Source organism: Nymphaea colorata, chromosome 2 (genome assembly GCF_008831285.2).
Source record: "Nymphaea colorata isolate Beijing-Zhang1983 chromosome 2, ASM883128v2, whole genome shotgun sequence".
Taxonomy (NCBI): Eukaryota; Viridiplantae; Streptophyta; class Magnoliopsida; order Nymphaeales; family Nymphaeaceae; genus Nymphaea; species Nymphaea colorata.
This window is the reverse complement of record NC_045139.1, coordinates 29,031,170-29,046,363: the sequence shown is the minus strand read 5'-3', so window position 1 is coordinate 29,046,363 and position 15,194 is coordinate 29,031,170. Positions and strand designations below refer to the sequence as shown.

The following is a 15,194-nucleotide window of genomic DNA, read 5'->3' as shown; positions in this document are numbered from 1 at the left end:
ATCAATCAAGAGGCCCACATTATTTCTCCGATGGTCTCTCCAAAGGCAACAAGCAATCAAGGCTGGTTGCAGCGTGGACAGTGGATAGGTGTGAGTTGAGTTACCGAACCACTATCAGCATTTACTCCGTCTCCATGTCGTCGGTCACTTGTTCCCAAGGTGTGGACGCAAATATCGGCTTATTTAGGAAAAATACAGCTTCCGTAACATTTTAAACTATTTCGTAAGTCAGGATAAGGATAAAGGAACCCACACAAACATGAATAAAATATTAAAGCATTAACAAGTTTTTTTTTTTTCTTTCACATAAATTACTAGCTCCTTCTGTAATTGATCATCTCCCATATGATTCAGAGAGGTAAGGAAGGCATGGGTAGCCAAGAATTTGATCACATATTCATATAAGCTACGATGCTAGTTTTTTTCTATATTTAGAGGATCAAACCAGGACAACCAACCAGAGTATATGTTTGGCTTTAAAGTCAGAAAAGACTTTTAAAGATTTTTTTTTGTTATGGCTACTTCCCTTAGTCTTAAAGGTGGCGCAAATCCCGGGTGCCCTGACGTCGCTGCCCGCAGCCATTTCCCAGCTGTTGGACCAAAAATGGCGATTCCTGGTGCACCCTAATCGTCTGAAATCCAAATCTAGTAAGTCCCTTAAACCCCAACAATAAAGCGCCTCCTCTGAAAGCAGCAAATTAAAGATTATTTAATTGAAATAAAAGGAAAAGAAGGGGTTTCTCTCTCTATAAACCCTAAGAAACCATTTCTTTACTAAACGAGAAAATGAGGGTTAAAATTGTAACCACAGTTCAGTTAGAAAGAGAATAGAGACAGAAAGGTTAAGTAAGAGAAGAAGGGGAGGGAGAGACAACTATGTGTGGTCTCGTTTCATTATCTCTTGAAGATATTTTGTTTACTCTCCCTTAACCTTATCACTGACACTGTTCCTCTCCCCCCTCCCCCCACCCCACCTCACCCCACACGCTCTCTCTCTCTCCCTCTCGCGCGCGCGCGCGCTCAGGTGGCTGGAAAAGTTGTTCATGGTGGGAAGTACGGGAGCATGGATCAAGTGAACAATAGGTATGGCGGCGACCCATCTGAGGGGAAGTCGGTTTCTGCCGCTAACGGTGGTGGGGTGACCTCACCGGACACCGGTGGTCCGTCGACGAAGAAACAGGCGACTGCCGTCTACCGAGAATGCCTCAAGAACCACGCCGCAAGCATCGGCGGCCACGCGGTCGACGGCTGCTGCGAGTTTATGGCATCGTCGGCCGACCCCCTCAAGTGCGCGGCTTGCGGCTGCCACAGGAACTTCCACCGCCGGGAGGCCGAGGGCGAGATGTTCCCGCGACCGTACCCGCTCTGCACTTGCACCCTGCCGCTTCCGCAGCCGCCGCCGCTGCCAGCGGCGGCGGGAGTGCATGCCGGTGGAGGGGGGCAGGTGAAGTCGGCGTCCCCGCCGACGCACATCTCGTCGCCGTACAATTCCGCGCCGCAGATGCTTCTGGCGCTGAGCGCCGGTGGCGGGGGCGCGGAGGGGGATGGGCGGCGGGGGTTGGAGCCGGGCTCGTCCCCCCCGGCGTAGCATCTGCTGCAAGGCGGAGGATGAGGACGAGGTTCACCAAGGAGCAGAAGGAGAGGATGCAATCGTTCGCGGAGAAGTTAGGGTGGAGGCTGCAGCGGCAGGACGAGGCGGCGATCCTGCGCTTCTGTGAGGAGATCGGCATCCGGAGGTCCGTCCTCAAGGTGTGGATTCACAATAACAAGAGCAATTTTGCTAGGAAGGATCACACCACCAACCTCAATTCTTAGGCTTTTTCTTCTTCTTCTTCTTCTTCTTCTTTTTCTTCTCTCTCTCGCTTCCCTTTTTTGTTATTTTGCTGAGGAGGAATAAAAAGAAAGAAAAAAAAAGGTAGAAAAAAAACAAGAAAAAGAAACTGTGAAAAAATTGACCATTCTTGAGGCAAAAATTTTTGGTGCTTTTGTTTCATTGATATATCATATCTGTAACAAATCATCTGTCTCTTTGTCTATGTTGTTTATCTCTATGCGTCTGATAACAGTGTGGAAAAAGAAAAAACGACCGACTTTGTTCTTCAGCTCATGGGGAAGGGGGCAACGGAATCTGTATGATTAGCATCATATGCTTGTTGTTGGAATCATCTTTGATTGAGGGTGGATTATTATTCTTGTGGCCTTGGCAGGTGCTGAAATCTAATATTTAGGAATGTGGGTGGGTGGTGTTAGTTCTTGTTACTGGTTGCTTGCAGGGTTTAGGTTGTGAATGGGGTAAGGAATGGATCATGGTTTTGTAGAACTAACTTACTAATCTGTGAAGAAATATTTAGCAACTCGTCTTTGGGCGACTAGCTAGCTGGTTGGAGTTCGGCAACAGTACTAACATGTACTTCGAATGCTAATGAAGGATCTTCTGGGTGTTTATAGGATTCAAACAAGATCAACTTGTTCTCAGGGATAATGAAAGATCTGAGGAGTAGATAGGTTGGTGGCGTGCAGAAGGGTTTTCATCAACTGTTCTGTGGACTTGAGGGGGAATGGATTACCTGTTACTGTGTGCCATTATTATGGCTATCATTGCTGTTTGCCTTTGGGATTATGGGGGCACTTAGTTTGGGGTTATGAAAAGGTGTGAGTTTAGGAAAAGGAATTATTGATTGCAGAGTACCAGTCGCAGTCAGCCTTGTTGTCTGTGAAAACTTTTCTCTCTGCAGCAGCAGCAGCAGCAGCAGCAGCAGCAGGAGGTTCCTGAGAGTAAGGGAGGGAAGGAAAGAGATGGGGGGGTTGGTTGGTGGGGTTGCTTAGTTAGTAGCTACTTAATATATAGAAGAAGGTGGGGGCTGAGGTCATTGAAAATTAAATGAGGAGAGTTTGGGAGGAGGCAAAGGGTTTTGATGGTGTGGTTAAGGGGCTGGGGCTGTGTTGCCCATCGCTGCTGACATGCCGGCGACCGTACCGACCACCTTCAAGAAAGCCTGTTTCCTGGCTCTTGACCGGCAAGACCGGAAATCTCTCTCTCTCTCTTTCTCTCGGTGTGCCATGTGGGTATGTCGTTCTCTGGAGAGAAGGAGAGAGCCTTTTGCGGAGGTCGGAAAGTAAAAAGATTGATATGAAAACTCGGGCACGAGCATCTACTTGGCCTCCGGAGATGAGATTCTACTCAACACTCGATCGGCAACTTCCCCTAAAAGCACCTCTCTCTCTCTCGCTAGAGAGAAAAACGAGGGGAGAACTTGTGGTCTAGAACTAGGCGTGAATTGATGTAGATGTTAATATTTTATATGCGTATCTTCTGATAGAGAGACGCATCTTATAACTAGATGTAGAGGTGAATCTTGTCTATGTGTTGCCCATGTATCTTGCTATGCGCCCATGTCAACAACACTTATGTATGGAGAACTTGTGATATTGTTCAATCACGCCTTAGGGTTGTCGTGCAAAATTTGTGTCTACAAGGCATGAATTGTTGGTTCAAGCGTGATCTCTTACTTGTTGTTGTGATTCATTCTCCGAATGCTTGGCAAGATTTAGATGTTAATATTTTAAATGCGTATCTTATGGTACGGAGTCGTATCTTATAATACGTATCATAACTATTAATACTAAAGGTACCATATATTCCTATAACTAGATGTAGAGGTATGTCTTCCCAGTATGATGTCGTATTTTATGGTACAACTACGTATTCTGCTATACGCTCATATCGACAATGTTTATGTACGGAGAACCTGTGGTACTGGTGAGTCATGCTTTAGGGTCATCTTGCAAAATTTATATCTACAAGGCAAGAATTGTTGGTTGAACTGTGATCTCTAATTTTCTGTGATTTATTCTCCGAATGCTTGGAAAAATTTTAGATGTTAATATTTTAATACTTATCTTACTGTGCAGAGCCATATCTTTCAAAACGTATCATAACTATTAATCCTTAATTAATTACGACATGATTTCCATAACTAGATGTAGAGGTGTGATCTATCTATACGATGCCGTATATTTTATGATACGACTACGTAGTTTGCTATACGCCCATACCAACAACGTATATGTATGGAAAACTTGTGGTACTAGCTACTCATGCTTTAGGGTCAGGGACGAAATTTTTTTGTCCACAAGGCTGGATCAACCGTGATGCCAAATTTGTTGTGATTTATTCTCTGAATGCATGGCAAGATTTAGATGTTAATATTTTAATACGTATCTTATGGTATGGAACCGTATCTTACAATACTTATATTAACTATTAATGCTTACAGTACGATATATTTCCATAACTAATGTAGAGGTGTATCTTACTTGTATCATTCCATATTTTATGATACGGATATGTATGTTGCCATACAAACAACGTTTATGTAGGGAAGATTTGTGGTATTGGCCGCTCATGCCTCTTAGGGTTGTCGAGCAAAATTTGTGTCTACAAGGCATGAATTGTTGGATCTACCGGGGTGTCTATTTTGTTGTGATTTATTCTATGAATGCATGACAAATTTAAATGTTAATATTTTAAATGTTTATCTTACGGTACGGAGCCATATTTTAAATGTTAATGCTTACGATATGATCCATAAAAAAAAATTACATGTATATCTTATAGTACAGAGCCGTATCTTATGACACAGGGCTAGCTGAGGTTCAAAAGTTCACCGAAATCCTGATTTTTCCTTTTGGGTTATAAAATAAAAAACGCTTTAGAAAACTCTTACATGCTCTTAGGAGTTGAGTATGGGGAAGAACTTGCCACTTTTGGGAAGGAAAATGTCGATTTGAAGCAAAAATTAGTCTTACAAGATTGATTTACAGTTGAAGAAACGTTTTTATTTTCTCTTAATTTTTGTGCTTCAGAACGTCAACAATTTGTTATTTGGATTGAACAAGTTCATCTTGTGATGTATTATTATGAGTTGTATCATGATTATGTTATGTTAAACTAATAAATATTCATTTCATGATCCCAATTCCTTGATTTTTAATCTGTTCTCTATTTTTCTTTTTTTTAAAAAAATTTATTTTCAATTAAATTTATGATAGATTTAGGATTATGAATATGCTGCGATACAACTGTATCTATTGGCCTCATTGACACGACGTCACACGCTCTACAACAATGTTGCTTTAAACGATAAAACAATTATACGTACTAATGAGTAAAAAATATACACATGTATATATGTGTACAAATTAAGAGATTGATCTTGAAAACTACTTAAGCATATTTACGCAAATATTTCTTCTCATTTTCTATTTAATTCTCAGTAAAGAGTCTCAGATAAGGACCAAGATAAAGTGACTTGTCTCTATCGTTTGAGTTGAGGTAAGATTGATATACTTTATATATGCATGTATGTACGTGTAGTCATCTAACTTGTGTGTCCTTCATGTGGAATATGAAGTTGTCCATGTAATTAACTAAGATTGTAATTTTGAGATAAATTTGGTGTTAACGCAAATAACAAGATACCAAATAATATACGTAACTAACCAAATAATTTGTGTTTATAAACTCATGAAACGAACTGCATAAATGTGATCTTCGTTTTAGAAAGATATATACGTAACTAACCAAATAATCATTTATCATTTCTTTTCATATACAAATCACTCTTAATATATACAAACTCATAATTAACATGTCCGGAATAAATTTCACTTTTATGTTGATTCCAGTTTTCAAATATGAAGCTAAACCACTGTAGTATTTAAAATAAAATATATACGTACCATGACAATATAAAGAATCATATATATCGCTTTTTTACATAGACACACATTATCTCAAAGAACAAACATGCAAGTCCAGATGAATTAGTGAGATGTAATGAAACACAATACAAAACGTCCCAATTCTTCGTTTAAGACAAAATTGGTTCCACTAGTAGTTTATTTTATTTTTATGTATATATTTTTGTGGAATAAATTATTATTTTTCCGGCCGGATAGTCCAGCTGGCAGAAGGGCAACGACGACGACAACGACGACGACGCCTGGCTCTGCCTTTACAAACTGATCACTGAATGTCCAAATCCTGCCCATTCCTCAATATTTCTTCATCTGAAAAAAAGATTGGCCACAGATTGTGTGGATCATCCAAAGCAAGTGCTTCTTTTGTTTGAAGCCTCATGGATTCACACAAAGTGCAGAAATCAAATCAGCAATTTTGTGTCCACTGAATTATTGGCTGTCGCTAGTGATGGTGCCCTCCCACAATGTACCAACTGAAGCATGGTGCGGACCCCTTCTCACTCATGGACCATCACCACCCCCACCCACCCCCTTCAATATTTTCCATAAGAAAATGAATGGCACAAATATGTTTTATCTTCTCCAAACAACTCTTCCTTCACATATATTACTATCTTGCGCCAAAATTGGAGATGAGATCATATGTATTACTATGGCTCTTGGAATCTGACCTTGTTCTTCAATCTGCTTTAGTATTATGCAATTGATATGAATATCTCATCCAGGGAACGCATCGAAAATGCTTTTGCTTATGAATTCTGATTGATAATAGGAATCTCAACTTCTTCCCGTCACATTTCCCCACTAGTGACATGGGTGCAGGTAGGGGTTGAGGTATGGTATACCCACAACAATTTTAGAAGATGTGGATGACAGAATATATGTATGCAAACTGCAGAAAATTGAAAGCAACATTTAAACAAACACAATAAAGACGGAGTTAAAAGCAAGCTGAAGTTAAAAGTAAGTAGTTTAGATTAGTTTTGAGCCAAAAAAAAATATCCAAATATGCCCAATTACCCGGGTATTAGAACAAAAGTATGGAGATCTTACTGATATTAAAGGGAGACCATTAATGAGATGATTGTCCTGGTTTCTAGCCTTTTTGGGATTGAAACCGAAACTGCTAGGGGCTCGACCCGGAAGTGGGTCGGGTTGTTATATTTTTCATGGTGGATGGAGCTCACTTTTGGGGTAGCCTCCCAAAAGAGGATGACCACAAAATCTGGAAATGACATAGAACCTGGTATTCAGGGGTGTAGATAGATGAGGGGCTCCGTGGGGCATATATGAAGCTCAATCTAAAACTTTGAATTTACATGTTGGGTCTCAGTAGACTTAGGTTCAGTTGTATGGAGCTGCCCCACGAGACCCCAAGCCGCTACCTCGAGGCCAGTTAAAATATTTTTTAATTATATATTTAGTGCTTCGTAAGAAAAAAAAAAAAAAAAGTGGCGGCTCCACCCCTGCCGGTGACTACCCTATGACTAGGCAGATATATATGACCGCCTTGGTGCCCAGGGCTACTCTGAGGCTTCAGCCTGGAAGCCCGACAGACAAAGGCAGTGCAAGGGATATATGTCTAGCCATCGCCTTCCAGCCACCTTATAAGGCCAAGGGCATGCGCAGGACTAGGCCGTTGGACTGGCTGAAGCTCTGTCTCCTGGACGGGCGGCAGTGCAGCAGTATGTGGTTCAATTCCATACATATTTCTGCATTTCTTTGGTATTACAACGTCGTAGTTGGTGGACTTGCTTAAATGGTTTCCCAGGGCTCTTTTGGAGAAAGAGGAGGAAGTAGTCTAGTCTAGCTTAGCTACCAAGTGGGTTCCTTTTGATGAAATGACCATACTCAGCACAGTTTTACATCATTGAGAATTCTTCAACGAGAACTGGTTCACACCTACTGTGTCATGTGGAAAAAGGAAAAGGCTGGACTGATATCATCGCAATCGCAAAAATTCAACAGGAGCAAAATAGATACTTCCACTGTTCACAGTTCATAATAGTCGGTCCAGACCAACCATCATGCCAACACTCCAACAGTCTCAAATCTTCACCATCCGCATTAACTGTGCATGCATAACGCTTTCAGCACGCAATTTGTGTGCGTGCGCGCAAGCATGAACATGTTTAAATCAACAGCAACCCTAAGTAAAACGTTAGTTCCTATATTTATTTTATTCTTTTGCAATTTGCTAAAGCTTTTTTTGGTTTTCTTGAATTTAATTTATGTACATCCTAACCTCCAGAAGGACATGGGATACACCTTGAAATATTGAAAAGGGGACTTACTTAATAGGTAATGGTGTTTAAGTTGAAGGATACCAAGAGTGGTAGCTGGGGATGTCACAATATCTGATTTGGATAGGATATCAAAAAATCGGATATGGCAAAAAATTTAATATCCAATTAAGAAATTGGATCGGATTCGAATTGAAGAAATGACAACTGATCAGATTTGGATTTGGATATAGATAAATATCTGAACAGATTCAGATCGGATTTATTTTTAAACAAATATCCTATATCCAATGTTCTTCCATTTTGAAAAACAACCAAATTAGGTTCAAAATTCGAATTTGGATTTAGATAAATCATACTTCGAATTTGGATTCAGATATGACTCTTCTTTGTTTGTATTTGAATATGAATTCGAGTCCGGATATGTGCATACCTACAAAAGCGGATACGATTAAGGACACATCCAATTTGAATCCAATCCATTGACATCCCAATGGTTGCAAAAACATCGATCTCGCAAGAAAAATTTGGAGATTAGCTAGCTTAAAAGACATTGGAGTATAAGAAAAATTGTTATTCATTTCTCATGTCTACCTAACTAGTTTCACTTGGTAACCTCTTGGTTGGGCAGAGCCTGGATCAATCTTTCACTTTGAATTGGTCAGATATTGGCAACTAGCCGATGCCATGCTTGTCTGGGTCAATTCCTTTGAGTCAGCTTTTCATATGAAAGTGAAATGCCCAGCATCGGCTAATCAAGCGCCGAGCTGTGTACCATGGTTTAATCAGATCTTAATACTGATATTCCATACATGATCAATATGAACCACATTTTCTCATGATCACGGAAAGTTGTAAGAAAGCTCCGAATTTCGGACTCAAGAGGGTGAACCACTGTTTTTGGTTGGACTGACAACATTTTGATATATTATGCTATTATATATATATATATATATATATATATATATATATATATATATAGAGAGAGAGAGAGAGACAGAGAGAGAGTTGACCTTTTGTATTAAGTTTATAAGAATTCCAGAACAAAGTAACACAAGAACAAGTTCCAAATGAGGTGCATTCATGGGGCAAAGTGGTGGCGGTTGATGTCCTGGCAAAAAGATGCGAAGGCCTGGCAGTGGCTTCCACTTTCCTTACTGTTATTGCGGCCACTAAACGACTGCCTGACCTCTGCTGCTGCATCAACAAAAGATGGTAGCAGAAAAGGCTAAAGATCTTCAATGATGCTTTATGCTTTTGCTGCTTTAGTTTTTATGAGCATGCGGGATCTGCCATGCATCCAACTAGCTAAAAGCTTTCATGGGAAAATCTGATGGCCATTTTCCAATGGTCTACAAAGGATGATCACTGCCCATATAACTCTTTTTCATGTAGCGAAAAGGGAAAGCCACCAATATGCTGTGAACTTCTTTTTCTTAAACTTTTTCCTAGACCTGCCTTCATATGCAAGCTTGGTGGGTTTCTTCTACATTACATAGCAGTACTTGGTGCAAAGCTTCATCATGATGATGAGTACAGTGGCAAATAAAGTCTTGCTTGCTTGGCCTTAAAAGTTAGATGGCAAAGGAATCCAATGTAGAATAAAGTGCTAAGTATGCCTTGAGTAATGTGCCTCTGGGTTTCCTTTAAAGTAGTACAATAGTACCCTTCTACGATATGGAGACTGCTTGATGTAAATTGGTACATTATAACAGTCAATTTATTTCTAGTTAAGCATGGAAACTTATTAGCTTTTTTGCCCCTTTCATGCTCACGAGAAAAATCGCTCATTATTTCTTAACTTGCAGCAAGAAAGAGAACTATGGCTGTGACAACAGGGGTGTAATTTGGTTTCACTGTAAGTAGACAAAACGATTTCACTAACTTGTGAATTTTGAATGATTCTACCAGAAAATCAGTACACAAATATATTTGTTCATTTCTACAATTTGATGTCTACTTCCAAATTCATGTACATCAAGCATTTTAGACCGAATGCTTTATACAAACACACCTGCACACCTAAAAGTATGCTATGGTCAAGTTGATTATAACTTTATCTGAAGATATGCACCTAAAAGTATGTTATGGTCATGTTGATTATAACTTTATCTCAAGATATACTGATGGAATCATATCTCAACAGAATCTGTCCTATCACTTTTTTGTGTAGATCCATCCATGTACCTAGCATGATTACTAACTGGGCAGTGACAGCAGATTAAAGGGCACGAAGAAAAAGCCATGGAAGAACTCCATGGCCAAGTACAAGCCAGTTTATAAACTGGACTCACAACCTCTATTGGTTCTTGGTCTACCTATATTGGAAAATAATGCGCCCTAAGGAAAGCAACACAGGGCAGCATTCACAATTATATGGTTCAGTGATCTACTATGGCTTAGTAAGTTGTTTTACAATAAGATTATTTGCATGTTGATTACATGCCTTAAGAGAGATTAGGAAATGTATCTCTAATAGTTCCCCTTGATACATTACAATTGCTTTCAGCCCTTGTTGCCTTAAGTTCATGCTGTCAGCTTTGGCTCATCCATGGTTGATCTATGTAAGGGAAACTCCTGGCGCCAATTAAAGCGAGCTATCCAGAAAAAAAATTGAATATGGCAAGACACAAAACGAAAGAGGAAAATACCAAAGACAGGTCGTTCAACAATATGTCTTACGTACCCACGAGAGAAGGAAGAGCAGAATTCCCCTCTCGATCAAAGTCAAAATTGGCTACAAAGAAAATAATAAACAGAATCCTAAAAAATGAAGAAGGTCAAATCTTAAGGAAAACATTAATATCTCTTGCACCAACAAAAAAAAGAAAAAACAAAATAACAATACATTCGTGGACACGGGTGTGCACATAACCTACAAGGGACCAAACGACCAAAAACACAAATCGAAGTAATGGGGACTGAAGGGTTTTTCAGCGAAAAGTCCGCTCAACTTGAGGGAGAGAGCTCTTCTAGTTTTTCATTTTCTATTTTCTCCATTACTCCTCTCTCTGAGCTCACCTCAGTTTCGCGCTAGGGAGCTTTCCAAGCTAATTAAGTCTCGAAATGACTTTACTAAAAGGAAGTTCAAACAGCTTATGACGACCTTAAGTGAGACTTTCTTGCTACTACTTGGGAAGGCCGAGATTTCGCCCTGCGCTGAAAGCTATTACCGTATGAAACCGTGAAGCACTCAACGAGAGGGAGGAGTATTATTCCTTATCGTGTAGCATCGGACAGAAGGCAAGGGGACAACTTGTCGTTTATATTATTTTGTTTGTTATAGAGATTGTGAATAGGAGAATGTGGTATTTTGTGGCAGGGCCGGGTTTATGTTTCCCTTGCATCCGGCCAGAAGCGCATCAAACCTATATATGTGATGATCAACTCCTTTGCTGATGGCGTGGTTCCTTTCTTTCAGGGTTGAGTTCGGATGATCATCAAACCTAGCATCCAAAGGGCTTAGTTTTAAGATACGCAATTGTACATAGGGGATAAGAGTACTGCATGGACAACGATAAGAGAAATACATATGATTGGGTTTAATTTGGACAGGCTTCCTCCCATGGATTTGTAGATGAGGATGGACTGACCTTTGACGTCTTCATTTGTCTATTAAGTATCTGGATTTACCTCTATGTGCGGGCGAGCAGACGTCCAACCTTCGCTGGCAAATCGGAGTGGAAGGTTCCAATCATACACATGGTGCCTTTCTCCAATATTTGACATGCTTTATTGATACGACTCAAAATTGAGGCTGGCTTGTGTATCAGCTTCTTAAGGAGATCTTATTAAATTCAACGCCACCCAATTCATTGTGAGTACAGAAGAAGGTAGGAAACTCATCCGGTGGGTTGTAGTGTGCATTGCAAGAATGATGGTTGAAGAGGCTGTCATAGCAATACTCTGGTGCCTGATTGATGGTAGCTGTATCCATAGAGCATTTTAGATTAAATTGAGGAGCTGGAGATCTTTCTGACCAGAGCACTCTTGCAAAATGATAGGATACGATTGCGTAGGTGTGGTCGGTAAGTTGGATTTTGGAAGCTACTCATGCTAGTAAACCTTTGTAAAGATTTATTATTGCTGATGTGCTTTTATTAAAACTGTCAGTGTTGCCTCTTTTCTATTTCGGTACCCAAACCACAATCTGGGCCGTATACGCTACTAAAAAAAAAAAAAAAACAAAGGGACGTGTTGAACCCGGGAAAGATTCGTGTGCCCGGTGAACTGGAATGTACAGTAGTGATGTTAATCACCGCTTCATATCGTAGGTATAACACTACTGGTCGTCTGTGCCACCGGTATATGTTGGTTCTCCAAAACAAATGCTTGAGGTACCCGACTTCTCCCCCATTTTATTACGTTTTTTAGTTCTTATGCATCGAAACCTTCTTGCTCCATACGTCGGAACCCTCTCCCCCTCACTATTTTTTGCTGGCTGCCAATGTCTATCGATTCACCGCCGGCCGCAAGTTCTACGGTTCCCTCTGTCGCTCATGTGATCTCTCTCTGTCTCTCGTCCTGATTCAGGTAAGCGGTCGAACTGATTCTTTCCATGATCTGTTCCTGCTTGTGAAGTTCTATGTTGATATGGATTCTTTCGATTTAGTTTGTGTCTTGCGATCTTTTGGTCGTTTCTTGGTCAATTGATTTGTTTTGGAGTATCTAAGACCGAAATCCTAGCCTTTTTTTTCTTTTCCCCTTGCTTTCCTTTGATTTTCTCTCCTCGTCTCGGGGCGTGATATTTTCTTCTTTCTTTCTACGAGAATTAGCGAGTGTTTGAGATCCCCTTCTTGCCTTAGTTTTTTTTTTCCCCATCAGGACGGTACACATCAAGGTTTAAATTTCTTATTTTTTGATATTCAGATGATTGGTTGTTCAAGTCTCTTTCTCTCACCCCCCTTTTATCTTTTGATGGATCAATGTGTTGAGTGAGTTTGAAATTTTTTATTAGTTGGTTTCATGATTTGTTTAACCTACATGTGCGCCATGGATTAGAAAATCCGTTTCTTCCATTTTTTTGATATTGCCTCTGTTTCGCCTTGTGGTTTCGTTTTATTTTTCAGTTTCTGCATCCTTTGCGCCTTCCTCTTTTGGCCCTGTGTTTTTAATCTGTCGTTCTATAGGGCAATAACTTAATCCCGGTGAAGTTATGCGGCTTTGTAAGTTTAACCGATTGAGTATCTTCTTTCTCTTATGTATGTTCATGAACGGAGATAAGCATGTGTTTCTTCTTGGGTCTTCCCAAGCTTTTCGTGAACTCCTCTGATAGGAGACTAGTTTCCTTTTGAGAGAAAAAGATTGTCTCGTCGAATTTTTTAACTTTATAGATGGGTGGGGGCTTTGTCTGATCTGCATGTCGTGTGTATGAGGGTGATCATGGTTGAGTTTGTTCACACCTCGTCGAAGAAATAAATTTTGTGATTCACATGTTAACAAGCTTAGGTTAGCAAAGGCATGTAGCTTGTTTAAGCATGGAAACTTCTTCATAGGCACGATGCTAGGTTTTCCAGCTGCTGAAAACATGAACGTGAATGATAATCTTAGCCAGCGAATGTTAGGAGAAAGTTGGGTTTGTGAAATTCTATCCATCATCTCTGCGTAAAGTGACGAATTGGTTTTCATATGAAGATTACCCCATGGTATTCCCAACAAGAATTCGGAATTTAACTTGAGTGTTGGTTCCGATCTGAACTTACACTTCAAACCTCGTTGGTTTTAGGGATCTCTCATCTGCATGAAGGTCGGATTGCATGCGGGTGCCATACTAAGTCTTATATAAAGCCAAATAGAATATCTCCAAAATCAGATGAGTTCGGATTTTTTATACGAGTCTGAGTTTATTTATAGAAAAAAATCGCCTTTATGTGTCATATATACGTCTTCGGGTTCATGGAATCGGTGGCAAACTGATTCCACTTTGTGCCAGTTGAAAAGTGCCACGTGCTAGTTTTTAATGAAATAATTTACTAAAAAAAATTTCAATTTACAGGAACTATTTTTTTTAATATTTACATAAATGAATTATGGAGTTATCTAATTAACTCAATTGATTTTTGAAAGGTTCATGATATGTGCAAAGTTACAGTGACTTGGAGAAAGAGGAGAGATGTTTTTGAGAATGCTGCTGTTTGAATTATTTTTTCAGGAAATGATTTATTATTATTTTTTGACCGATTCTCAACCGATTGAATTGGCCGATTGGGTGCTTGAATTGATTCTGCTCACCTTCAAGGTCTTAAGTGCTAGCAAGGTGGTCGTTTATCAGGAGAAAGTTGGGTGGAGATCAACAAGTAGCAAGTAGCTTGTTGGATTTCAGTTCCAATCCTCGTCTTGGCTATTTATGTGTACATACCCAATATTTTTAGGTTTGTTTTAGTTATACTTTGGGTTTGTGCTTTTGTATGTGTTTCAGTTTTGGGTCCAATAGAAAGCTTTCATCCAATTAGCCTTTGATTATGCTATTTATGCTCATGTTTAGGATTCTTCTGGCAACTTGTTGATCCTTAGTGAATTTCTTTGAGTTCTTTCTAGTTTTCTGATGTTTTTCTGTAGTCTTGTGGGCAAGGGTAGGAGCCACAATTTTCTTCCTGAATGACACACATAGCTTGCAAGAATGGTTCTTGTGTTAATGCTTTTTTCCTGAAGCCTTTTGTTTTTTGTATTGATGCTGGCATTTACAAAAGTCTATCAACATGCGCATGTGCACCACACAAAATACATAGCAAAGGACTTTAAAGAAAAAGGAACTCAAGTTCTTCTCTGTATTTTGATGGATTATTAGCCATTTGTGATGATAGAGTATATGTATTCTATTTACAGAGCAGAGAAGAAGTGTTGAAAAGTCGTTACAGTGCCTTATCAAGATAAGGCAAATCTATCTTCTTGTTATAAAATCTTATTTAAAATGAGCTAATCCTTGCTCTTAGGTAACGATTAGAGGTTTCAATGTATTTCACTAAAACCAAAGAGGCTATATATTGTGAAGTCCACAATCAATGAAAGTACTTTCTTCTCTCGTTTTCCTCTTTCTCTCTGATTCTCTTCTTTGACAAAACATTAATATGGTATCAGAGCTAAACCATCTACTGTTGTCTGTTGCTGATGAAGACACTGACAATCTCTGCCCTTTGCAGTCTGTCCATCAAGACACTGACGCCCTATATTCCATCTGCAGCTTGGGAC

The 15,194-nt window shown here is 39.8% G+C and overlaps 1 pseudogene; it reads left to right on the top strand.

Annotated features, from left to right (window-relative positions):
- The first annotated feature begins 936 nt into the window (after positions 1–936).
- LOC116246895 (zinc-finger homeodomain protein 2-like) lies at positions 937–1,999 on the top strand (annotated as a pseudogene).
- The last annotated feature ends 13,195 nt before the right edge of the window (positions 2,000–15,194 follow it).